Source organism: Haematobia irritans, chromosome 1 (assembly GCF_050003625.1).
Source record: "Haematobia irritans isolate KBUSLIRL chromosome 1, ASM5000362v1, whole genome shotgun sequence".
NCBI lineage: Eukaryota > Metazoa > Arthropoda > Insecta > Diptera > Muscidae > Haematobia > Haematobia irritans.
The window spans coordinates 268,271,988-268,297,936 of NC_134397.1; the positions used below are offsets into that span (position 1 = coordinate 268,271,988).

At 35.0% G+C, this 25,949-nt stretch overlaps 1 protein-coding gene across 1 annotated transcript in view; it reads right to left on the reverse strand.

The window, feature by feature from the left end:
• Nucleotides 1–25,949, reverse strand: part of stg (string) — a 704,947-nt gene that overhangs the window by 106,949 nt on the left and 572,049 nt on the right. The gene's annotated exons all lie outside the window — the stretch shown is intronic.

The window sequence follows — 25,949 nt, forward strand, 5'->3', positions numbered from 1 at the left end:
TATCTAAATTTGAACCGATTTCAATCAAATTTACCAAGCATTGGTAGAATGTCAATTCTACTCTTTATGCAAAATTTCACGAAAAGCGGTAGTAAACTCTGGCCTCTGTGGTCATATGAGTCTAAATCGGACGAAAGATATATATGGGAGCTATATCCAAATCTGAACCGATTTAGCTGATATTTTGCAAGTTTTTCGTGACTCATCCATCCGTGACCAAAATCAATAGCGATTGTCTTTGTCCCGAGAAACGACGTAAATGGGAGTATAACTTTGGCCCCCTGGCCATACGAGTGCAAATCGGACGGAAGATACCATATCTAAATCTGAACCGATTTCAACCAAATTTGGCACAATTACCGATACTACTAAACGTACTCCTTGTGCGAAATTTGAAGCAAATCACTGCAAAACCCTGGATTTTGAGGCCATATAAGTTCAAATCGGACGAAAGATATATATGGGAGCTATATCTAAATCTGAATCGATTTTGACCATATTTGGCACATACAATAGTATCGTTAAAAGTACCGCTTGTGCAAAATTTGAAGTAAGTCATGGCAAAACTCTGGCTTTTGAGACCATATAAGTCCAAATCGGGCGAAATATATATGTGAGCTATATCTAAATCTGAACCGATTTTAATAAAATTTACCAAGCATTGGTAGAATGTCAATTCTACTCTTTATGCAAAATTTCACGTAAATCGGTAGTAGTCTTTGGCCTCTGTGGTCATATGAGTCTAAATCGGACGAGAGATATATATGGGATATATATCTAAATCTGCACCGATTTCAATCAAATTTACCAAGCATTGGTAGAATGTCAATTCTACTCTTTATGCAAAATTTCACGTAAATCGGTAGTAGTCTTTGGCCTCTGTGGTCATATGAGTCTAAATCGGACGAGAGATATATATGGGAGCTATATCCAAATCTGAACCGATTTAGCTGATATTTTGCAAGTTTTTCGTGACTCATCCATCCGTGACCAAAATCAATAGCGATTGTCTTTGTCCCAAGAAACGACCCTATGCAAAATTTGAGGACGATCGGACTTAAACTGCGACCTGTACTTTGCGCACAAAAATACATGAACAGACAGACAGACAGGCGGACGGACAGACAGACAGACAGACGGACATCGCTAAATCGACTCAGAATTTAATTCTAAGACGATCGGTATACTAAACGATGGGTCTCAGACTTTTCCTTTTTGGCGTTACATACAAATGCACAAACTTATTATACCCTGCACCACAGTACTCGTAGTGGTGAAGGGTATAAAAATATTCACAATTTATTTAATTCAAAATTTGGTTTTATAAACTAGGTTTACGACTTTTGCGACATACGTATTATACCGTCGTAAACGTATGTCGCAAAAGTCACACTTTTGGTCGGAATCAATACCAAAATCATTAGTATAAGGATAACATCTTTGGAAACTGGAATGTTTTTTTTTCAGTATGATTGTACGGCTAAGAGAATACTTTCGTTTCTGAGAAATCTTTTCTTTCAGCGTATATTTTTTTAGTAATAAATTTATTAAAGAAGTTTTCTCAGAAACTTTCGTTTCTGAGAAATCTTTTCTTTCAGCGTATATTTTTTTAGTAATAAATTTATTAAAGAAGTTTTCGCAAAAATGCATATATAGTCTTAAAACAAATTTACAAAATTTTAGAATACATATTTCAACACCAAAACACCCCTTTAAAAACTAAATCAACGATGATATGAAGTCTAAGAAAATTATGCGCATGTGCAACATTGACAAATCTTACATTTACGGGACATAATCCTATTAAGCTAAAAAGCATTTAATAAAATCCTTTTTATAAATTAGGAAAATATGTAAAAATTTCTATAATATATTTTTTTACGCAAAAAAATATAAATGTCCTGTACCAGTATGATATGTATTTGTCACGATAAAAGCAAAGAAGGATTATTTTGGAAGTGACACAGATAAATTTGTCATAAGGAAATTTACATAATAATTTCATTTTCACAAAAAAGAAAAAGAGTATTTCTTGAAAAAAATGTCTTTTGATACATTTCCTGAAGAAAGCGGTTGATGTGGTGTGATGTGAACTTTTGATATCCTGTCAAAATAATAAATGTGATACCATAATTTTCTTCCTTAAAAACAAAAAAAAAAATTGTAGCAATTTTGTTACAAAAATTGTATACAATTGTAATGGTATACGCCTTGGTTTAGTACTTCCTATTTCCATAGAGGAGAAAGGATGTGAGTTTTGTCCTTTGAGCATAAACATGTTTTTCTATTAAATGAGATCACTTTATTATGATTAGCTTGAGATGGGCTTGTCCTAGATGGCTATGGGCCATTTGGGATGAAAACAAGTTCTGGAAGAATTGTAATGAAATGACATAAATTTTCTTTTACTAGAGCTTCATGGTCTTCATGGAAAACAATTAGATAAGGTCACAGGATATTCATACCAAATGATAGCATCACAAAAAAAAGCAAGATATCATTGAGAAATGATTTTCGTAAGAGTGTACAAAAAAGGGTTGAATAATGACCAAACAGCATCCTTACGCATGCGTGGCTTTATTGTCCCATATGAGAATAATAGCTGCAATACCACTAATTTTCCGTTAGGTGGAAAAAGTTTACCTTTGTTCTAGCAAGAGAGTTAAAAAAGGGGTTAGTTTTTTTTACCATACTTCCTTTTTGTTATTGTAAAGCATCTTAAGGATCAATGGAAAAGGTCCTGCATTTGTTTTTCCTATCTTAGAGTTTACTCTCCCAAGGATTTGTCATTCTCAAAGGCTAATGAGGGGATATTTAACTCCTGGACCATAGAGAGGTTATGTGGGGAGGTGTACAATGATTTTCCTTAAAGTGTCCTGTTTTTCGTTGCGCTTATTTGCATTTTAAATCGCCTTACAATGATTAGAAGGCTTCTAATAAGGCTATTTCCAAGGCTATGCTATGACATAAATCCCAATCAAGTGTTTTTGTTTGCAATGAACAATACCGGGCTATGTGTGGACATATGCGGACATTTTTATGTATCTTTGATGGGATCTTTTAGTAAAGTAAATGTCTTGTCTGTATCACCGGATGAATGGAGGCTGTGGCTTAATTTACGACGTAAAAAAATACTTGACCCAATTTTGGGAATCTTTTCCATTTGTTTTGTTTTGTGTTTTGCATTAGCCAGATAAGCCACAATCCGGAAAAGGGGTTAATTTGTTTGTTTATTTGTCTAGTCCATAGAAATAGTTTTGGTCCAGTTTCTCGTGCAGCCAGGAAAATTTATGACATCCATAATTGTCGCAGCCACTTATTGAGTCCATAGCTGGAGCTCTTACCTTAGACAACATCCCTTTGAAAATGGAAAGAGGTCTAAATTGTGAAAATTACAATTAAAACTAATTTATGTTCCAAACAATTGTTACACTTTAAAGTGAGCTCAATGGTAGAGGAGTTGTTCCTTAATTTCATTCAATTGGAAATTTTTGTGGAGCAGCACGCGCCAAAAACCGGAAGCGAGTGCAGCTATTCAAGGTATGGTGTTTTTCATCTTTCAATATGGGGGTTTAAGAAAGAATCTTTTTTTTTTGGTCTATTTTTAGTGTGATCTTATTTTTGTTGTTTCAATTATAAGGTGAGGGAGGGAGATCCCTTGTATCCATCCATCCATAGTTTATCTAGAGCCACCATGGTGTAGGAGTTATGTAGGCGTTTGTATACTCTTGTATGTTTCAATGGTATGGCATGGCGGGGGTGATGGGGAATAATGATCCATGGTTTAATGCTTTTGTTGCGCATGTGTGGAATCATTTGTCAACACAATTATTTCGTGCTTCTTAATAATGAATGCCTGTGTGTGTAAGTATTTGTTGTGTTGGATATTCAGTGTTGATGGGTTTCTCTCCCGAGTTTCTTAAAATCGTGTTAGAGTACTGGAAAGAGAGGGTGCCTTGAATATTTTAATAAATGTCTCTCAAATATTTATTTTGTTGTTGTTGTTTGTTGTCTCCACTGTTTTGGAGATAACAACCGATAGTTGACAAAGTTATATTTAATTTGTTTAAATGCTTACCCAAATGCTTTTATTTTTTAGGGGGAGTTTTAATTTGGGGGATAAATTAAATTAATATACAGAGAGTTTCTTCTTCTTTTTCTGAGACATTCAACATCTGTTTAGTATTTCATGGCATACCCTGAGCAAACAATATTATCACTTCAGTCAGCCCCAAATGTTTGTTTCTTTTACGTTTCCTTGGCTTTAGTGGATTTCTTTCTAAAGTTTATTGAACTTGCGTTTTGGGGTGAGGGGGAAAATCATGAAAATGTTTTTTTTATTAAAAAAATGTCGAATATTTTATTTTAAAAATTATCAATTTATTTGCATGGTGATTTTAACAATGCTAATCTTGGTTCAAAAATTTCAAAAATTCTTCAAAATTCGATTCGAATTTTGCAATTCAGGCCCTTACCCTTAGAAAAAAAGCTCAATGAACATTGTTTTAGGTCATATAACCTTATTTCATGTGAGCCACCACGGTGCAATCATTAGCATGTACGCCTTGTATAAAAACGGTCAGTTTCGATCGATCACTAACCTCTCAGTAACATAATACCGGTAACATTTCTGAGTGTTTCAATACTTTTCTAAGTGGGTCCTGGGTATGAAATTCCGTTCGGATTCGTCTATAATAAGGAGATTCCTTATTAAGGAGTTCAAATTTATGTTTGGAACTCAAAATTGTTAACACAATATTTTTAAGTGCAAGCATATAATGCTCATAAACTAGCATAACATTTTTGGGACATATATGTTAATATGTTACAACATATTATGTTTGGGACATAACATGTTGTATGTATATATGTACACTAATAGAAAAAATTACGTTTCACAATCGTGAACGGACGTTGTCACAATGAAACGGAAACGTTCACAAAAAATCAAAACGGAATGTTCACGATTTCGTCCACGGGCATTCACGATTTAAAAATCTTAAAATAATCGTTAGACGTTGTTATGGCAACTCCGCCATTGGTGCAATGTGCTAAGGCGACTGTTAACGCGTATCGTGCAGGCAACACAGGTTCGAGTCACGGTAGCGGAAATATTTTTATTTTATTTTATTTATAAATTCGTAACCATTACGTTTTCAGATCATGAACGCTGGTTGTTGTTTTGACAAGGTATGGTGTCAGTTTTACGTTGTCAGATTGACCCCATCTGTTCTCAGTTTGACAACACATGTGTGTTGATTCACTTTCATGAACGGATCGTTTCGAAATGACCACGCCGTTCATGATTTTTTCTATGGGTGTACTTCTTTATTTCATCATATAAATTTTGTACAATTTCAATATGAGTATGTTTATAATATAAAATAATATAAGATAATATAAAGAAGATATATTTTAATTCATGTGCCATGTTACATTGTAACGTCTGGCAATGATGTTTGCTTTCAATTGAATTCATTTATAAGAAAGTTTCTATATCGTAAACAGTAACTTATGTATTTTACAAGATTTTCCCAGTGATTTATATCTCGACCGTCTAATACTTCAATTACTTCATTTAAGCTTAGATAATTCTTTTTAAATATATCTCCAACCTATTTTCTCGAAATACAGGGCATTGCCCGATGAAATGTTCAATAGTTTCTTCTTCATGTAGATTGCAGAGACTACATTGTCTTCTTTCTTCATTAGCTCCAAATATGTTGCTATTTAGATTTAACACACCTGCTCGAGCTCGAAATATAGTTGATACCATTTCGATTGGGTTTGAGTCCATAATATAGTATTGTGATCTCATGGGATCAAGATATTTGTATATTCGTCTTTCACTTGCCTGCTTTCGCTGAATGTGTGTTGATAAGTTGTGTATCTTTGTCCTATATAGCAATTCATTACTGAAGCAGTTCCATTGTTCTTGCGATGAAATTATCTGTGGCCAGGTTAAGTTTATTTTATTAGCGTGAGCTTTTAATTCTTTGACCCAAAAACTATTCCTTTCAATTAAAATTCTTGTTAATTGTTTAGGCAAACGGTTTGCATTGTAGCTTAACATTACTTTTTCTATATATTGGATGTGCAATTTCAGGGTATATAAACTGGTTTCCTCTACATTAGTCTCCAGTGCAAGTGCATAATTTGGTGTGTGACTGGGTAGCCGTAATATTTTTTTTGAGGAAGAATCTTTGTACAGAATTCACTTCATCCGCAAATCCAAAGCCCCAAACTTGGGCAGCATACGATAAAATCGATCTGCAAACAGCATTGTAGATATTCCATTTTGCACTAAGGGCTATGTCTTTTTTACTGAGAAAATCTTTCCATGTTGTGTTTATTGCAATTTTTGATTGATTTGCTGTATTATTGACATGTTTTTTAAAAATCATCCTTGACGTTAATAATACTCCAAAATACTTGAACTCGTTGACTATATTCAGTTGTGTTCCTTTATATGTCCACTTTTCTTCGCTTCTTATGGGACCTCCATTTCGAAAGATAACCACTTCTGATTTTTCTCTATTGACTTCCAAGCTCCACATATCACAGTATTCCTCTAGTTTCTTAATCATGCCCTGTAGTGTTGCTATATCATCAGCTAGAATGACGATATCTTCTGCGTATATAATACGCTTGGATGCAAACATATATTTATTTAGAAATAGCCTATAAACATATATGTGTTTAGGAAGAGAGACCTAGAGAGTATACTGCAAGTAAAAGAATGGATGTAACCAATTGATTCCTTAAAAATATATATACACAAAACAAATTCATAATTTTTTTTCTACCAGTGTATGCCTAAGGTAAAAGATAATATGTTAGAACAATACAAACAATATTTTGGTTGGACCAATCCTGAAAATATATATGCTTGAAGCAGAATGTGTATGGGGCATATGTTACAGAAGCGATTTTTTTTTGAGGGTGTAGACTCTGAGACCTATCGTTTATTATACCGATCACAACATCAGTAAATCACAAATGGAGTTTTAATAAACAACATATTATTCTTTCGATAGTCAGCCATACGAGGGTTGCCTTTTATATTTCGGGATTAGGGAAGAAAAATATTCATATCATAGATGTGTTTCGTTTTTTTTGGGAGCATTTCTTTCGACCAATCGATACTAGCCTTTTTTGAGCGATTGAATAAATGTTTGTGATGTTCATAAAACATCACATGCCTAGGTTAGATTACGTTAGGTGGCAGCCCGATGTATCAGGCTCACTTAGACTATTCAGTCCATTGTGATACCAGAGTGGTGAACTTCTCCCTTATCACTGAGTACTGGCCGATTCCATGTTAAGCTCAATGACAAAGGACCTCCTTTTTATAGCTGAGTCCGAACGGCGTTCCACATTGCAGTGAAGTCACTACTGAGGTGGGATAATCCACCGCTGAAAACCCGTTGGGTGTTCGGTCGAAGCAGGAATCGAACCTATGACCTTGTATATGCAAGGCGGGCATGCTAACCATTGCACCACGGGGGCTCCCTATAACGATAGGTTACATGACGATCTTGCAAAATCTGTTGGCGTACAGCATCACTGGTTTCCGGAACAACAACTGATTTTAGAAGTTTGTTTTGGAGTAAAGTATCTACGCGGTTGAATTCATCATACCACCGGTAAACATTGGTCCTTAACGGAGTTTCATCGCAAAAAAGTCCATCGATGCACAGTTAATCTACGTGGAGAGTTATAAAAATAATCACAGGAAAATATTCACTATTTAATTACATTTTTGGTTGAGATAAATCTTTTAAATTGCTGTAAATAACACAAATGGTGCTCGTATGTTAAAACATTCTGAGTACGCATATCCTCACAAATGTCAAGCTTTGGACTTTACGGTTAACCAACCCAGGTAAAATTCTTTTGAATATGACATCGAACCCAGATCGTGAGGTGCGACGAAGAAAGCTCGCTGGGTGTGTTCTACATGGTAGTATTCATGAAAAAATTGTGATTGGTAAAGGAAAGCATTCGTTAACAGTAAGTCATTATTACTAAGCAGAAGACATTGTTGCGCGTAATGACTTTTTTAAATCAATTAACTACAATTTTGCTGGCTACACGCAGCAAGAGCAAAATGTTATTTTTTGGATGAGGAACAGGCAATACTTTTGCCACAAAAATTTTGTGATGGTGAGAAACACTAAATCTAAAATGCTTGCCGAAATCAGATACATTTTTTCCGAGAAAATAATATGGTTACAACAAACATGTATAAATAACAAAAGAAACATTTTGCTCTAGAAATATTTTTGAGGTCGTTATAATTTTTCGCTGTATGTAGAGAGGGTGAAAATAGTATATCGAGCCTTTGTGGCGGTGAGGGCTTCTTCCCCTAGTTCAAAGTTTTTAATACACAAAGTTTTGTTACTCTGATTAGCTCAACTTAGCAAGTTAGTAGATGTAATTTGTTGCTCCTGAGTAAATAATTTGTTCTTCCGGAATGATATTTCAGTCCAATGAAATTTTCCTGATATAGGCCTCGTTTATCTCTAAAGTTTTTATTTGGACTTTAAGAAAGAAAACTTCGTTGGTTTGGTTGGAAGTTTGGTTTCCGAGAATAATAAAAGCACTTTATTGTCATATTGTGCTAGAATGATTTTACATATACAATATATCGCAATGTGTAGGTTAGTGAAACTCCAATCATACTCACAACGAAATTTATTTGCACACGGTCCAAATAAAAATTATCATGTCTGAAGAATTTTAAGAACTGAAGCTTACCAGTTGAGAAACTTTACTCATCCATTTCCAGGATCAAAAGAATTCACACACACGTGTCATGGAATTTTCGTGGTTGGCGTAAAAATTCTCGTGACTCGTGAATACTCTCCTAAGTCAGCAAAAATTCTCTTGACTCACGAAAATTATCGCTCGCCTTAGAGAACAATAGAGAATAATTTATGCGCTATATGGACACTATTAGAATTGTCGCCTCATCGCATCGGTCTCAGATTAAAACGTGAGCTGAATTAAAACCATGAGCATGATTCAAATTGAGAGCCACCCTGTTGCAATGGTTAGCATACCTGCCTTGCATTCGAAGAGTCATGGGTTCAATCTCAGGTTCGACCGAACACCAAAAAGTTTTTCAGCGTTGGATTATCCCCTCTCAGCTATGTTGATGACATTTCTGAGTGTTAAAAAACTTTTCTATGTGATATCGCCGTAATGTGATTCAAAGTTTGGACTCGGCTATAAAAAAGAGGTCCCTTGTCATTGAGATTGAGATTTTTCAAAAATTTTACTCACGCACGCTCACGAACAGATTATATTCGTGACTCGTAACCTAAAGAAACTTGATTATTCGAATTTTTAGATCACTTATCGATTAATCAAAAACCTAAAACTATCAAAACAAAGCGAACATTTAAAGTGGGCATCAGTTCTATACAAAAAAGGCCATTAACACTCATCATCGACCACTTGATGATCTTGGATTTCAACAAGGATCATTCGCATTGAATGTAATTTTGTTTTTACAAACTTTAAGCAGACGGTTGTTTTTTTTTTGCTTCTCTTATGTTTATGGGTAATTTACACTAAATGACAATAATAATTACAACAAAAGGACAAACTCCATCCGTCCGCCATGGGAGGATGGATCCCATAAAGCGTCGGAATAAAAATCATTCGACTACCATTGAAAATTGAAACAGCATTAAAGGGCAACTACATCATTATGATGATAATCATTCAAAAAGGGAGGCGGCCGAACATTGTTTTGCCTCCTTTCAAATACTACTTTGGAGACTTAAAATAACTTCACACAAATGGAACGGAAATGATGACTGAAAACGTCAATTGGCAGTTATTTGTTAAATACACAAATTACATTCATGACGATCATAAAGTTCATTTTGAAAAAAAAAAAACAAAGGAGAAGCCATGAAAATTTAAGTAAAAAGCTTGTATTGGTCGAATTTTAAATAGCCTTCGGCATCAATTGGAAAGAGCGCCATTTAATCGGAGTTGATGATTTTGGTTCGTATTGTATTGTCGTTGACGATTCGTTGATTCTGCGTCAGTGTTGATAGATTCGGCGGTGTTGATAGAGTGATCAAAACCGGTGGACAGGTTTGTCTTCGTGCATCGTTTTTTTTTCGTGAAAATCCCATTTTCGTGGGACCCGTAGAACCTGCTTTCGGTTTTTATATTTTTATTGTAAAATTGTTAATTGCCAAAATTAGACAAATGCATCTGAGTATCTTAATAAACTGCAATGAAATTCAAATACGTGTAACGTACATTTGAATTAAAAAAAATGTGTCCAACTTTTAATAAATTATTGAATTAGTTTTTTCGTTGATGTTTTGTGACAATACAATAAGACGTTCCTTCCAAATTTACATATTTTCATGAAAACCGGTTGAACCGGTTATGCCAGCTATTTCAAAAACAACGTACACCGGTTTTGGAAACAAATCCGGTTTTTTAAAACCGAGAAAAGCCGAATAAAAAACCGGTTATTTGATCACTCTAGGTTGTTGACGATTTACGTTCGTTGAATCGGATCTGTTCGTTGCTTTAGGTGAAGTTGGTTCTGGTTTGGCTGTTCAGCAGATTTTGGCGCTGTTTGCTGGTCGAGTTAGCAAGTTGGGCACGGTATCACTTCGTTGATTCGGCCGGTTGTTCAGGCCGTGCAGATACTGGCAAGTGCGGTCGCAGGTACAGGTCGTTACAAGTGCTTAAAATACAGGCATAAGGAAAAAAATCGAAACCGGTTGAACCGGTTATGCCAGTTATATATTTCAAAAACACCGCAAACCGGTTTTGGAAACAAGTCCGTTTTTTTTTTTAAACCGAGAAAAGCCGACTTAAAAAAAACCGATTATTTTATCACTCGAGGTTGTTGACGATTTACGTTCGTTGAATCGGATCTGTTCGTGGCTTTAGGTGAAGTTGGTTCAGGTTTGGCTGTTCAGCAGGTTTTGGCGTTGTTTGCTGGTCGAGTTAGCAAGTTGGGTCCGGTATCACTTCGTTGATTCGGCCGGTTGTTCAGGCGGTGCAGATACTGGCAAGTGCGGTCGCAGGTACAGGTCGGTACAAGTGCTTAAAATACAGGCGTAAGGAAAACACCGAAACCGGTTGAACCGGCTATGCCAGTTATATATTTCAAAAACACCGCAAATGGTTTTGGAAACAAGTCCGGTTTTTTTTTAAACCGAGAAAAGCCGACTTAAAAAAAACCGATTATTTGATCACTCGAGGTTGTTGACGATTTACGTTCGTTGAATCGGATCTGTTCGTTGCTTTAGGTGAAGTTGGTTCAGGTTTGGCTGTTCAGCAGGTTTTGGTGTTGTTTGCTGGTCGAGTTAGCAAGTTGGACCCGGTATCACTTCGTTGATTCGGCCGGTTGTTCAGGCGGTGCAGATACTGGCAAGTGCGGTCGCAGGTACAGATCGGTACAAGTGCTTAAAATACAGGCGTAAGGAAGTAAACTAGATACCGAAGTGATTAGTGTGGAATCCTGCTATGGCAAATGCGGAAGCAAAATAAAAGTGACTAGTGCGTGAACAAGTTAATTTGTGGAAGCAAGCTTATTGCCGAAGCACTTTTCGCGAAAGCAAGATATGTGCAGAAACAACTTGTGCGGAGGCACACCAATAGTGTGGAAGCAAGCGAATTGCCGAAACGCTTATCGCGAAAGCAAGCTATGTGTTGAAACAACTTGTGCGGAAGCGAAATAAAAGACGAAATTATTAGTGCAGAAGAAGGCTAGTTGCCGAAATAACTAATACGAATATGGAAGCAGACAAATGTAGAACCACATATCACAGAAGCAAACTAAGCGCGGAAGCAATCAAAATGCCAAAGCAAAAAGAGCGGAAGCAAGTTAGTTGCCGAACCAACAAGTGTGAAAGCAAGCTAATTGTTGCAGCACTTTTCGTGGAAGCAAGCAAATAGTGCGGAAGCAAATAAAAGCCGAAGTTATTAGTGCGGAAGCAAAATAAAAGCCGAAGTGATTAATGTAAGTTGCCAAAACAACTAGTCCGAATATGGATACAAGCCAAATGTCGAAGCACTTATCGCGGAAGCAATCTATATGCTGAAATTCAGCGAAAGCAAGTTTGTTGCCAAAACAACTAGTGCAGATGCAAGCTAATTGCTTAACACTTAGGGCGGGAGTTAAATGCCGAAGCAAATAGTGCGGAATCAATTTACTACCAGAGCAATTAACAGGTTGGCTGATAAGTCCCCGGTCTGACACATAGATGGCGTCGCTAGATTAAATTCGTATTATTTTTATATGATTCATGTCAAAATTTGACGTCTGTAAGTCAATTAGTTTGTGAGATAGAGCGTCTTTTGTGAAGTAACTTTTGTTATTGTGAAAAAAATGAAAAAAAAAAAGAATTTCGTGCTTTGATAAAATACTGTTTTCTGAAGGGAAAAAATACGGTGGAAGCAAAAACTTGGCTTGATAATGAGTTTTCGGACTCTGTCCCAGGGAAATCAACAATAATTGATTGGTATGCAAAATTCAAGCGTGGTGCAATGAGCACGGAGGACGGTGAACGCAGTGGACGCCCGAAGGAGGTGGCTACCGACGAAAACATCAAACAAATCCACAAAATGATTTTGAATGACCGTAAAATGAAGTTGATCGAGATAGCAGAGGCCTTAAAAATATCAAAGGAACGTGTTGGTCATATCATTCATCAATATTTGGATATGCGGAAGCTCTGTGCAAAATGGGTGCCTCGAGAGCTCACATTTGACCAAAAACAACAACGTCCTGATGATTCTGAGCGGTGTTTGCAGCTGTTAACTCGTAATACACCCGAGTTTTTCCGTCGATATGTGACAATGGATGAAACATGGCTCCATCACTACACTCCTGAGTCCAATCGACAGTCGGCTGAGTGGACAGCGACCGGTGAACCGTCTCCGAAGCGTGGAAAGACTCAAAAGTCCTCTAGCAAAGTAATGGCCTCTGTTTTTTGGGATGCGCATGGAATAATTTTTATCGATTAGGGAAGGGAAACACCATCAACAGTGACTATTATATGGCGTTATTGGAGCGTTTGAAGGTCGAAACCGCGGCAAAACGGCCCCATATGAAGAAGAAAAAAGTGTTGCTCCACCAACAACGCACCGTGCCACAAGTCATTGAGAAAGATTGCTTCCCCATCCACCGTATTCTCCAGATCTGAACCCCAGCGGCTTTTTATTGTTCCCAGACCTCAAAAGGAGGAACGCAGGGAAAAAATTTGGCTGCAATGATCGCCGAAACTGAGGCCTATTTTGAGGCAAAACCGAATGAGTACTACCAAAATGGTAGCAAAAAATTGGAAGATCGTTATAATCGTTGAATCGCTCTTGAAGGGAACTATGTTGAATAATAAAAACAAATTTTGACAAAAAAAAAAAAGTGTTTTTCTTTGTTAGACCGGGAACTCATCAGCCAACCTGTTAATGCTGAAGCAGTCTAATAGTCAAAACAAGCTTGTTTACAAAGCATGCGGTATGGTTCAGTTCCTTTTCCATAACTGTCGAGATTCTGATGATTGTTCGGAAAACGTACATTCATATTCTACCACTACCATCAAGTTGATGGGAATTATGTACTTTAGAACTTGCTAATGCATACACGTTGACCAGGATTATTTTATACAAGGCTGAATTAAACATGTTAGTGGGTAGGAATACAGTGACTTCTAATGTTGGTGGCAATTATGTTTTTACATCAAACATTTATTTTTTTTTTTAATTTTATTTTTTGAATTTTATTAGGAAATCTTAATATTTCAAATTCTCTCCTAATGCCCATTTTCATAGTTATATGTTTACGAACTAATAAGCGTTGTGATTGATATCATTTACCTTACTACTTACCCACACGCATACCTCCTTACTTTATAACTTACCGAAAATAATAATTGTGGGTAGCAAACGACTTATTTCGATAAAATTACCCCCAACAGTGTAAGTCACTAAACAAAAACGCAGGAAAAAAGAAGAATGCAAGCAAACTTACAATAATTTGTGTACATATTTGAAGAAACTGCGTTCGATGTCTGCCATATTATACAGTACCGCAAGGTTCCACATCTTTAGTAAAAAGGCCACCAGGAAAATGGATCACGGCAACATCACCACCAACAATGAGGACAGACAATTCGTCATTTATTTTGAGACGAACCGAAAGTAAAGTGTAAAATAAACTTCATTCATATCTGCCCAATGGTCCTGAATACTCCAACTAACCCCTGCACCACCACACAACCCCGATCATTATTTCAATTCAATCTCCACTATTTCTCTGTGGTGTGGATCACTGGTCTTCGCTTTGTAATGCAAAATTATGTGGATGGGATACCCTTTGGCGTGACCCTTGTTGGTTGCCTGATGATAACAATGATGACGACAATAACGTTTTGGAGCCTGATGATGGCAATGATGATGACGTTAAGTGTAAATGTTGCTCTTGTTTCAATGAAAATGATGACTACATCAAACGATCATGGGGAGCCATAAGATCTTTCAAAGCGATGGAATTGGTGTGGTTATGGCTATGTTGTTGTGACTAAAAACTCATTAAAATCATGCCAAAGCATAGCCTTTCATCTTTGAATCTTGAAGTTTGGTCTCATTACGCGGCACAGTGCATGAAAACGAAATTGCAAATCAGCTTACAAAGAAGTTTTTCAAGGCTAAATATATGTTGGGAGGTTTTTAGTCACCGTAGAAAAATGTTTGGATGGTTTTATGAAAATCTGATATTGGACCCTTGACTCCATGAAAGTCCGAGGATATTATAACATGTGCTGCCTAATGCGATTATACAGTATTTAAAAGATGTTTCCTTTGGCGCCATCTATAACACAAATCAAGAACTACCCTTAAGCAAGCCACAGACTTTAAAAGGATATTAACTTGGTCATTCAAAAATTATATTAAATTTAAGGATATTTAAGTTTCGAGAGTCTAACGATGTTTGTTAACCACTGTGCAGTTGTTATGCTTATGTTCACATTGCTGATTGGCAAAGCCTCAATCATTGAGTAATATTTTCTAGAGGACAACTTGAGGACGAAGCTATGGTTTCAGAGAAGAACAACAACAACCTCAGCGAAGACATTCACAGTTGAATTGTAACAAGAAAAAATATTTTGCGTGGCTTGTTTTGATACGGTTTTTAACACTTGCCGCATCTGGGTGCGATGACCAAGGGAGAGGAGACGAGTTTCTGAATGTATTTTGCAATTTTTACGATTGTCGGCTTCTCTCTGTTTGTTCGTTTGTTTACTTGTTGTTTGTCCAGAGTCTTGGATACTGGATACAATCGATTTCTTGAGAATTTTTTATTTGGCTGCAATGTTTTTTGCTCATACATTTCTGTTTCTTTTTTCTTTCAATTGGACTTCGTCAATGGTAAATAATTGTGGACATATAGAGATGTGAAGAGGCAATAGCGCAGCAGCAACAGCAAAAGAATCTTCCTACGTTTTGTTCTTTTCGTGTAATATAATCTGCGTAGATTGCTTGGGAGTTTTGTAGACATTCATTGTCATCACCAGCATTGGCGACTTCACGATCATTGTCGCACAAATAATTACAAAATTGCACTAACTAGCATAATAATAAGCATAACTTTTTCAAATAGATTTAAATAAAACGAAGGAGTTATAAATTCGAAAATAAATAGAGGCAGCATAAGATTTACAATAGAACTATAACTTTTTATATTTCATGTTAGCCTGATACCGAAACAGGCAATTGCCGATTGTATAATTAGATAGAACTATAACTTTAATCTGAAACAAACTCGTAATTGATTCCAAAATTATAGTATGCCCGATATTTTGATCTTCTACTCTAGTATATTTAAATCATGGACATTGTCATGTGTGCATTAGATTAATGTAATTGTTTTGCAAAAAACTAAGCAAGGTATAGAAGCTAAAGAAAATATAGACGATAAAGAATAAATAATTTGTGATACATGTCACTCATTATGGAGGTCTGAAACCATATCGTAATTGATTGATTTAGTTTAAGTTCAATCATCTGTGATTGGTAGCCATAAGAAAAAAGGCTCTGTGATATTTTAATTTAGTTTTTATTTATTTATTTTTGAAATTATTTTAAATTTGTGTTTAATGTTATGGTGTTCATGTGCCGTCACTTTTTACCTTTTAACAATGATATCGAAAATATGAAAAAATACTAAATGTAAGTTTTAAGATTGACTTATGGTACTCCACATAGATATAATTTGTTCCCCTTTTTGTTATTTCTATCGTTGCCAGATTTCAATAAAATTCATTCCAGAAGAAGTTGGAAATTAACAACGAAACGTCGGATAAAAATATGAAGTAAAGTCTTTTTATTTGCATATTTAGAGACTTTAAAAGCCCGCTTTAGAATTAATCTAAAAGAATTCAAAAATTGATTTTTATTTAACATCAGAGGTTTTGTTTTGAATGGTTTAATCGATGAATTGCACTTGAGTGTATCACCTTATGGATAAAATAGAATTTGTAAAATTTAAGAAATTGATTTTATACAACAAAAACCAGCCATTGTTTTACTCTGATATCTTCTGTACAATACCGCAATTTTCTTCCGTGTGTGCAATAAAATTCTATATTAATAAATATTTAGAAATTTTTAATAATTCTCTTCAATTTGAAATAACTAATATATTTCTTCATCACATCCGAAGTGGCATATTTTTAGTCCTTACAAGTGCTTTACATTGAAAAACATATTATCCTAAGCTGTGGAGGGCTGTGGAGTCGGAGTCTGAAGATTTTGCTGGAGTCGGAGTCGCAAAAATTTTGCTCTACTCCGACTCCGGGTAAACCAAAATTTTTAAAACACTTCACATTTTTGTAACTAAGCAAGTTTTTACGCAAATTAGTTTCCATTGCGTTATTCATTCGATCAATGTACAGAATGATTGTAAATGAAAATCAACTTCCAATTACGGCTATCTTTTTATGTTTCCTAGAATATTAGACTAGCAGATGGGCTGGATCGATCCATTTTAATGCCCACATCAATTTATTTGAAATATTTCGAACAATCGAAATTATTTTTTTTTTAATTTTATTTTAAGGCCATATAAAGGGTGATTCTTTTGAGGTTAGGATTTTCATGCATTAGTATTTGACAGATCACGTGGGATTTCAGACATGGTGTCAAAGAGAAAGATGCTCAGTATGCTTTGACATTTCATCATGAATAGACTTACTAACGAGCAACGCTTGCAAATCATTGAATTTTATTACCAAAATCAGTGTTCGGTTCGAAATGTGTTTCGCGCTTTACGTCCGATTTATGGTCTACATAATCGACCAAGTGAGCAAACAATTAATGCGATTGTGACCAAGTTTCGCACTCAGTTTACTTTATTGGACATTAAACCAACCACACGAATGCGTACAGTGCGTACAGAAGAGAATATTGCGTCTGTTTCTGAGAGTGTTGCTGAAGACCGTGAAATGTCGATTCGTCGCCGTTCGCAGCAATTGGGTTTGTGTTATTCGACCACATGGAAGATTTTACGCAAAGATCTTGGTGTAAAACCGTATAAAATACAGCTCGTGCAAGAACTGAAGCCGAACGATCTGCCACAACGTCGAATTTTCAGTGAATGGGCCCTAGAAAAGTTGGCAGAAAATCCGCTTTTTTATCGACAAATTTTGTTCAGCAATGAGGCTCATTTCTGGTTGAATGGCTACGTAAATAAGCAAAATTGCCGCATTTGGAGTGAAGAGCAACCAGAAGCCGTTCAAGAACTGCCCATGCATCCCGAAAAATGCACTGTTTGGTGTGGTTTGTACGCTGGTGGAATCATTGGACCGTATTTTTTCAAAGATGCTGTTGGACGCAACGTTACGGTGAATGGCGCTCGCTATCGTTCGATGCTAACAAACTTTTTGTTGCCAAAAATGGAAGAACTGAACTTGGTTGACATGTGGTTTCAACAAGATGGCGCTACATGCCACACAGCTCGCGATTCTATGGCCATTTTGAGGGAAAACTTCGGAGAACAATTCATCTCAAGAAATGGACCGGTAAGTTGGCCACCAAGATCATGCGATTTGACGCCTTTAGACTATATAAAGTCTACAGAAATAAGCCAGCAACTATTCCAGCTTTGGAAGACAACATTTCCGAAGAAATTTGGGTTATTCCGGCCGAAATGCTCGAAAAAGTTGCCCAAAATTGGACTTTCCGAATGGACCACCTAAGACGCAGCCGCGGTCAACATTTAAATGAAATTATCTTCAAAAAGTAAATGTCATGGACCAATCTAACGTTTCAAATAAAGAACCGATGAGATTTTGCAAATTTTATGCGTTTTTTTTAAAAAAAAGTTATCAAGCTCTTAACAAATCACCCTTTATATATGAGGAATATTGACAGACAATTTTTTCAAAGTTGTTTTTTATAGAAAATTTTGTCAAAATGTTATTTCTATAAAAAGTTTTGTCAAAATTTTATTTCTATAGCAAATTTTTCCAAAATTTTATTTCTATAAAAAATTTATTCAAAATTTTATTACTATAGAAATATTTTTTTCTATAGAAAATTTAGTCAAAATTTTATTTCTATAGAAAATTGAGTCAAAATTTTGTTTCTATAGAATATTTTGCAAATATTTGTTTGTTACACAAAATTTTTTTCAAAATTTTATTTCTATTGATAATTTTATTTCTATAAAAATTTAAGTCAAAATTTTATTTCTATAGAAAATTTTGACAAAATTTTATAGTAATAGATTTTTTTTATTAGAAAATTTGTTCAAAATTTTATTTCTATAGAAAATTTTGTCAAAATATTATTTCTATAGAAAATGTAGTCAAAATGTTGGTTCAGTAGAATATTTTTATTGATAAAATTTTCTAAAATTGTATTTTTATTGATATTTTTTCATTTTATTGTCAAATAGTCAAAATTTTGTTTTTATAGAATATTTTCCAAAATTTTATTTCTATAGAAAAATTTGCAAAATTTTGTTTGCTACACAATTTTTATTTAATTGTATTTCTATTGATAATTTTTTCAAACTTTTATTTCTATAAAAAAATTTTATTTCTATAAAAATTTTATTGAAAATTTTATTTCTATATATTTGGTCAAAACTTGATTTCTATATAAAATTTTGCAAAAATTTGATTTCTATATAAAATTTAGTCAAAATTTTGTTTCTGTAGAAAATTTTGCAAAATTGTTTTTACTAGACAAAAATTTTTCCAAAATTGTATGCTCACTGATACTCACTGCTAAGTCGAAAACTTGTAGAAATGACTCAAATTTTCAAATTTTTCAATGAATGAATCATAAATGCATTTTTGCGAAATTGTCTAAACAATTATAAATATTTCCCAAATATTGCCCGAGATTTTGTAGAAGTCTGATTTGAGATTTTATCAAAATGTAGATATATATCGGCCCGCCCGACTTTAGACTTTCCTTGCATTTTTATTTTTTGTTAAAATTGTGTTACGTCCCATAACGTTAGATTTAAATTTTAAGTACATAGATTTTGTAGAAGTATATACAATTTTGTCTAAATCGATTCAGATTCAAATTCATGTATATGGGAATATAAACCTTATATAGCTCCCAACAAATTTAAGGGATTGAAGATAGTATCAATAATTTTGGTCCACAAATACATATACTGTTGGTATCTTCTTATATTATGATGGGTATTTATATAATTATTTTATTTATTAAACATTGTCCTAAATTTGAAATATAGAGTTCAATTGGCATCTAATGTGAAATTAAGACCTTTTTTAGCACACATAAATAAATACGATACTTTATATCGATCCACTTACGGTACCCCAATAGAACTACAAATTAGTGGTATTAAAATGAGATTTAGTTATATTACCCGGAGTCGACTCCGGAGTTGGAGTCGAAGTCGATCTGATGAAAAATGCTGGAGTCGGAGTCGAGCAAAACTGGCTCGACTCCACAGCCCTGGTCCTAAGCACCACGATATTATTTTCTTATTTTTTTTACTAGCTTACAAGAGGAAATCTTACGGGACCAACAGTTGAAAAAATGTTTAGTTGAATGCGTTTTATCTTTAGAGTGAGGAAGGAGTCATCCAAAAAATTATCAAGACCGTTAAAGAGCTAACGTAAAATTTACAATAGAAAAAGACTTGAATCTGAATCGATCTCGTAATTGATTCTATTATGCCCAATATTTTAATCTTCTACTCTATTATATTTAAATCATAGACATTTGCATGCGTGCTTCAGATTTAATTTAATTTGTTTTTAATAACAATTAAGCAAGATATAGAAAATACAGATGATAAAGAGTTAATAATTTGTGATAAATGTCACTCCCCAGCAAAAAATATTTCAGCAGTAAGAGTTTAGTTGCGCTTTTTGGTATACAATAAAGTAGGCAGTGCATCCACACTGCATGAATCGGTAGCAATAACGTAAATGAGTAATCAAACTAGTTTATGATAATTTGTTTACATTATTGTAACCAATTCATGCAGTATAGATGCATGAAAGGTAGTGCTGTTTTCCTTCACGCCAACAATGCTATACTCAAGATTTGAGCAATATTTCTATTAAAATGAGCAATTATATCAGCGCTATGTAGAAGCTGCTCTAAATCGGGACATCGCCGACAAAAATCAGCGCTGATTCGGTTGTTTTGTAAGCAGTTGGTACTGGCTTTCTCCCTTACAATCCTGCTGAAATAGTGCTCCATTTTTTGCTGGGTTATTACTGCGATCTGAAAAAATATTGGAATTGATTTTAAAATTACACTAGAGGCGTTGTTTTGAACATGTTGTCTACAACATTTTAATCATAGAACCTTTCGTGTGTGCATCTGCTTGAATGTTTAATCGATGAATTACACTTGAGGGTACTATCTGAACGAACAGTTAGAATTTATAAGATTTAATTTAAATAGATTGATTTTCTAAAAGAACAACCATGTATAGATTAACTTTCATATCCTCTGTCGAATATCGGAATTCTATTCCGGGTGTGCGTCAACATTGAATATTAAAAAATATTTAATTTTTTAATAATTCATAACATCCAAGTGGCGGGCTGCCACTTTAACCTAACCTAACCTAACAATGGACTGAATAGTCTAAGTGAGCCTGAATCTTAATCGGGCTGCCACTTTAACCTAACATCCAAGCTAGTATAAGTGTTTATACCAAGTGTCAAAGCATTTCGGATTGACGAATCTCCAAAACATTCATTCTGAACGCATCAACCGCTTCTTCAGGAATTGATTTCCTAAAAAGATATCCAGTTTCGACCTAACTTTGCTTCAAAGAAAATTCTGTTAAACTGAAATTAACATGGATGTAATACCTTGACTATAAAGCTTACAAAAAAGGGACGTTTTTTGAAACTTTATTGTGGTTAAAGTTGAAATAAAATAAAATAAAATAAGGGGTTGTTACTACACCTACCTACAACTTAACCTAAGCTATGGAGAAATCGTAATAAATTATTTTAAATTATATATTTTTTTATTACTAAATAACTCAAATCTTTTTCGAATACATTATGTATTTAATGTCAAAAAGTTACTCTGGATTTTACTCTTCCATAGTCCAGTTTCAAGTGCATTGCAGAGCAATGCATTTTTTTTTTGCCCACAATACTTTCAACTCATCTCTTTTTTTTGGAATGGAAGCTATTCTGGTGCCTGTCTCATATTGTTGATGCAGGGACTACGTTCTATATTTTTGCAGACAATGAAATGCAACTTCAATTTTAATTTCAATAACTTGGATGGTGAATACGAGAATATGGGGAGGGAGGGGAAAAAGAAAACAGTACCAGAATGTGAAAGACACTACACTCATATAACACCGCAATTTAATACAAACATTTTCCAAAGTTCGTCTTGAGTTTGATATTGCTGGTGTCGTCCATTACCCAGTGGAATTTTGTTTATTTGTGCTCAACATCTGAAGAGAAGTAAAAGAAGTCTGTATTTTTGATATTGAAGATGATAATGTATAGTATGGGTGTTGTACTATTGTTCTTACAATCCATATAATCGAGCATATATTTAACATTTATTTACATTTACACAATGTTTTGCTGTTGATGTTTCTTTACGCCCTTTTTATAAAGAAATTGGTCTAGTTGTTTGTTTATTCTGCATACAAATGAGATGTGGACCAAATTAAAGATTCTTGTGGAAAATCTGGATTTTTAGAGAGTAATGAGTATAGTTCAGTTGATATGAACAAAAAGTGTAAAAACCATAAGGTGAGGTCACATACTCAATAAATCGTAAATTTTCAAAGATAGTTGTGATCTACCAACTGACAGCTGTATCCTAAAGCTTTACACTTTTGATAACCTCAAAACATATTCAGAATGTTTTGCCACGTCCAAAAAAAAAATTAATTAATGAATAAATGTTTTTTTCATGCAATTATTTTTTAAAATTTTTGGCGACGAAGCTCCGTCAAAGACGAGTGTGTATCGATGGTTGTAGTTCACCCCAAGATGAATTTCGTGAAGCTCGTCCAAAATCAGTTGTTTTAGAGACCATTGATGCTTTGTGCCAACTGATATCGCAAGATCGTCATATGACGTAACAGGTTGGCTGATAAGTGGTCTAACAAAGAAAAACATATTTTTTGTCAAAATTCTTTTTACTATTAAACATAGTTCCTCCAAGAGCGATACAACGATTATAACGACCTTCCAATTTTTTGATACCATTTTGGTAGTACTCCTTCGGTTTTGCCTCAAAATAGGCCTCAGTTTCGGCGATCACCTCTTCATTGCAGCCCAATTTTTTCCCTGCGTGCATCCTTTTGAGGTCTGGGAACAAGAAAAAGTCGCTGGGGGCCAGATCTGGAGAATACGGTGGGTGGGGAAGCAATTCGAAGCCCAATTCATGAATTTTTGCCATCGTTCTCAATGACTTGTGGCACGGTGCGTTGTCTTGGTGGAACAACACTTTTTTCTTCTTCATATGGGGCCCGTTTTGCCCCAATTTCGACCTTCAAACGCTCCAATAACGCCATATAATAGTCACTGTTGATGGTTTTTCTCTTCTCAAGAATATCGATAAAAATTATTCCATGTGCTTCCCAAAAAACAGAGGCCATTACTTTGCCAGCGGACTTTTGAGTCTTTCCACGCTTCGGAGACGGTTCACCGGTCGCTGTCCACTCAGCCGACTGTCGACCATGTTTCATCCATTGTCACATATCGACGGAAAAACTCGGGTGTATTACGAGTTAACAGCTGCAAACACCGCTCAGAATCATCAGCACGTTGTTGTTTTTGGTCAAATGTGAGCTCGCGAGGCACCCATTTTGCACAGAGCTTCCGCATATCCAAATATTGATGAATGATATGACCAACACGTTCCTTTGATATCTTTAAGGCCTCTGCTATCTCGATCAACTTCATTTTACGGTCATTCAAAATCATTTTGTGGATTTTTTTGATGTTTTCGTCGGTAATCACCTCTTTCTACTGCGTTCACCGTCCTCCGTGCTCCGGAAACTCATTATCAAGTCAAGTTTTTGCTTCCACCGTATTTTTACCCTTCAGAAAACAGTATTTTATCAAAACACGAAATTCCTTTTTTTCACAATAACAAAAGTTGCTTCACAAAAGACGCTCTATCTCACAAACTAATTGACTTACAGACGTCAAATTTTGACACAAATCATTTGAAGGTTGGTACTATATAAAAATAATATGCATTTAATACTAGCGACGCCATCTATGTGTCAGACCGGGGACTTATCAGCCAACCTGTTACATATTCATGCGAGTATTTTTTACAATTTTTGGCGATGAAGCTCCTTCAAGGACGAGTGTGTATCGATGGTCGTAGTTCACTCTAAGACGAATTTCGTGAAGGCCGTCCAAAATCAGTTGTTCTGGAAATCATTGATGCTTTGCGCCAACTGATATCGCAAGATCGTCATATACACGCAAAGAAAAAAAACGTTTGGAAAACGTGTACCGAAAACGTTTTTCTTTTGATAGAGTTTTTTGAATTGCTTCGAAAATTTTAAACTTTTATCACCAAAAAAATTCGTTTGTTACAAAATTTTTATTTTTTCAATAAAAAAAGTTATTTTTGAAACAACAACACAGTCCATTTCTTTTATATCAAACACTGTTCTTTTCTGACTTTAGGCCTTTAATAAGACACATCTGGAATATATGTACAAAAAAAACTTTGGTCGAAGCAGGGATCGAACCCACGACCCTTGGCATGCAAGTCGGACGTAGCAACCACTGCTCCACGGTGCCAAACAAAATATTTGTTTCTGTTAAATAAACTTTGTTTATTCGGTTCGTGGGCGCCACAAGCTATGCTATATAAATATAACTTATATGGATATTTATCTATTGATGACCATAACAGGTACATAGCTCAGTGGTTAGTGTGTTGGCTTACAAAGTGCATGGACCGCGGTTCGATTCTCCGTCCAGGCGAAAGGTAAAAAAATTTTAAAAAATTAAAAATCGTATAATTTCTTCTACATTGTTGGTATTACAGGAAAAGGTGTTAAGAACTAAAAACCTCGTGGATGTTAGAAAGATGTAAGGGAAAATGCAATTAGCAACAACATTTTTTTGAGTTTGTCTTTATGAAATTGTTTTTACATCCTGGAAAAGAATAAGCGTTTATCACAAAAAGTATATACTTTTCTTCCAAATACACTTCCTTACAGCGAAAAGCAAATGAGAAACGAACTTTGTTTGTCTAAAATTTCATTTGGGAGGAAAGAATTATTTTTTTGCGTGTAACCTATGATCGTTATATAACAATTCGTCAATCGTCCAAAAATAGGCTCGCGTTGTTTGGTCGATAAAAAAAATGCTCTAAAAATACGATCGCGGTGCTTAGACACACGTCTATATTATCGTGAAAGGTTATAAACCGTGGATTTACGCGTACACCCAGAGAAGGAATATGATCACCTCAAACATGTTTCAAGAGCAAAATGTTATTTTTGGATGACGACCATGTAACATGTTCGCTGCAACCATGTTATTTTCTCGGAAATTATGTATCTGTTTTCGGAAAGCATGATATGTTTGGCGAGAAAACAACATTTTTGCGGCAAACATGTTACATGGTCCCCATCCGAAAATAATATTGTGCTCTTGAAACATGTTTGAGGTAATCATATTCCTTCTCTGGGTGTATGAAATCGAAAGTAAACAGCAGTCTACTGTATGGAGTTTCAAGATGAGCAAAATCTAAAAAAACAGTGCTTGCACGCAAAAAAATAATTTTTTTCTCCCAAACGAAATTTTAGACAAACAAAGTTCGTTTCTAATTTGCTTTTCGCCGTAAGGAAGTTTATTTGGAAGAAAAGTATATACTGTTTGTGATAAACGTTTACTCTTTTTCAGGATGTAAAAACAATTTCATGAAGACTAACTCAAAAAACAATCTTTTCTGGCTAATTGCATTTTCCCTCACATCTTTCTCACTTCCTCGAGGTTTTTTAGTTCTTAGCGCCTTTTTCTGTAATACAAACAATGTAGAAGAAATTGTACGATTTTATAAATTTTTAAAATTTTACCTTAGAATCGAACCGCGGACCATGCAATTGTAAGCCAGCACACTATCCACTGAGCTACGTAGCTGTTATTGGCATCAATAGCTAACTATCTATATAAGTTATATTAATATAGCATAGCTTGCGGCGCCCACGAGCCAATTAAACAAACTTTATTTAACAGAAACAAACATTTAGTTGGGCACCGTGGAGCAGTGGTTGCTACGTCCACCTTGCATGACAAGGGTCGTGGGTTCGAGCCCTGCTTCAACCGAACTCCAAAAAGTTTTTTTTTTTGCTTTTTTTGTTTTTTTTACATATATTCCAGATATGTTCGAAAGATTCCGAAAAGATGTTCAAGATTACATACTACTATATTAAATTTTTACTG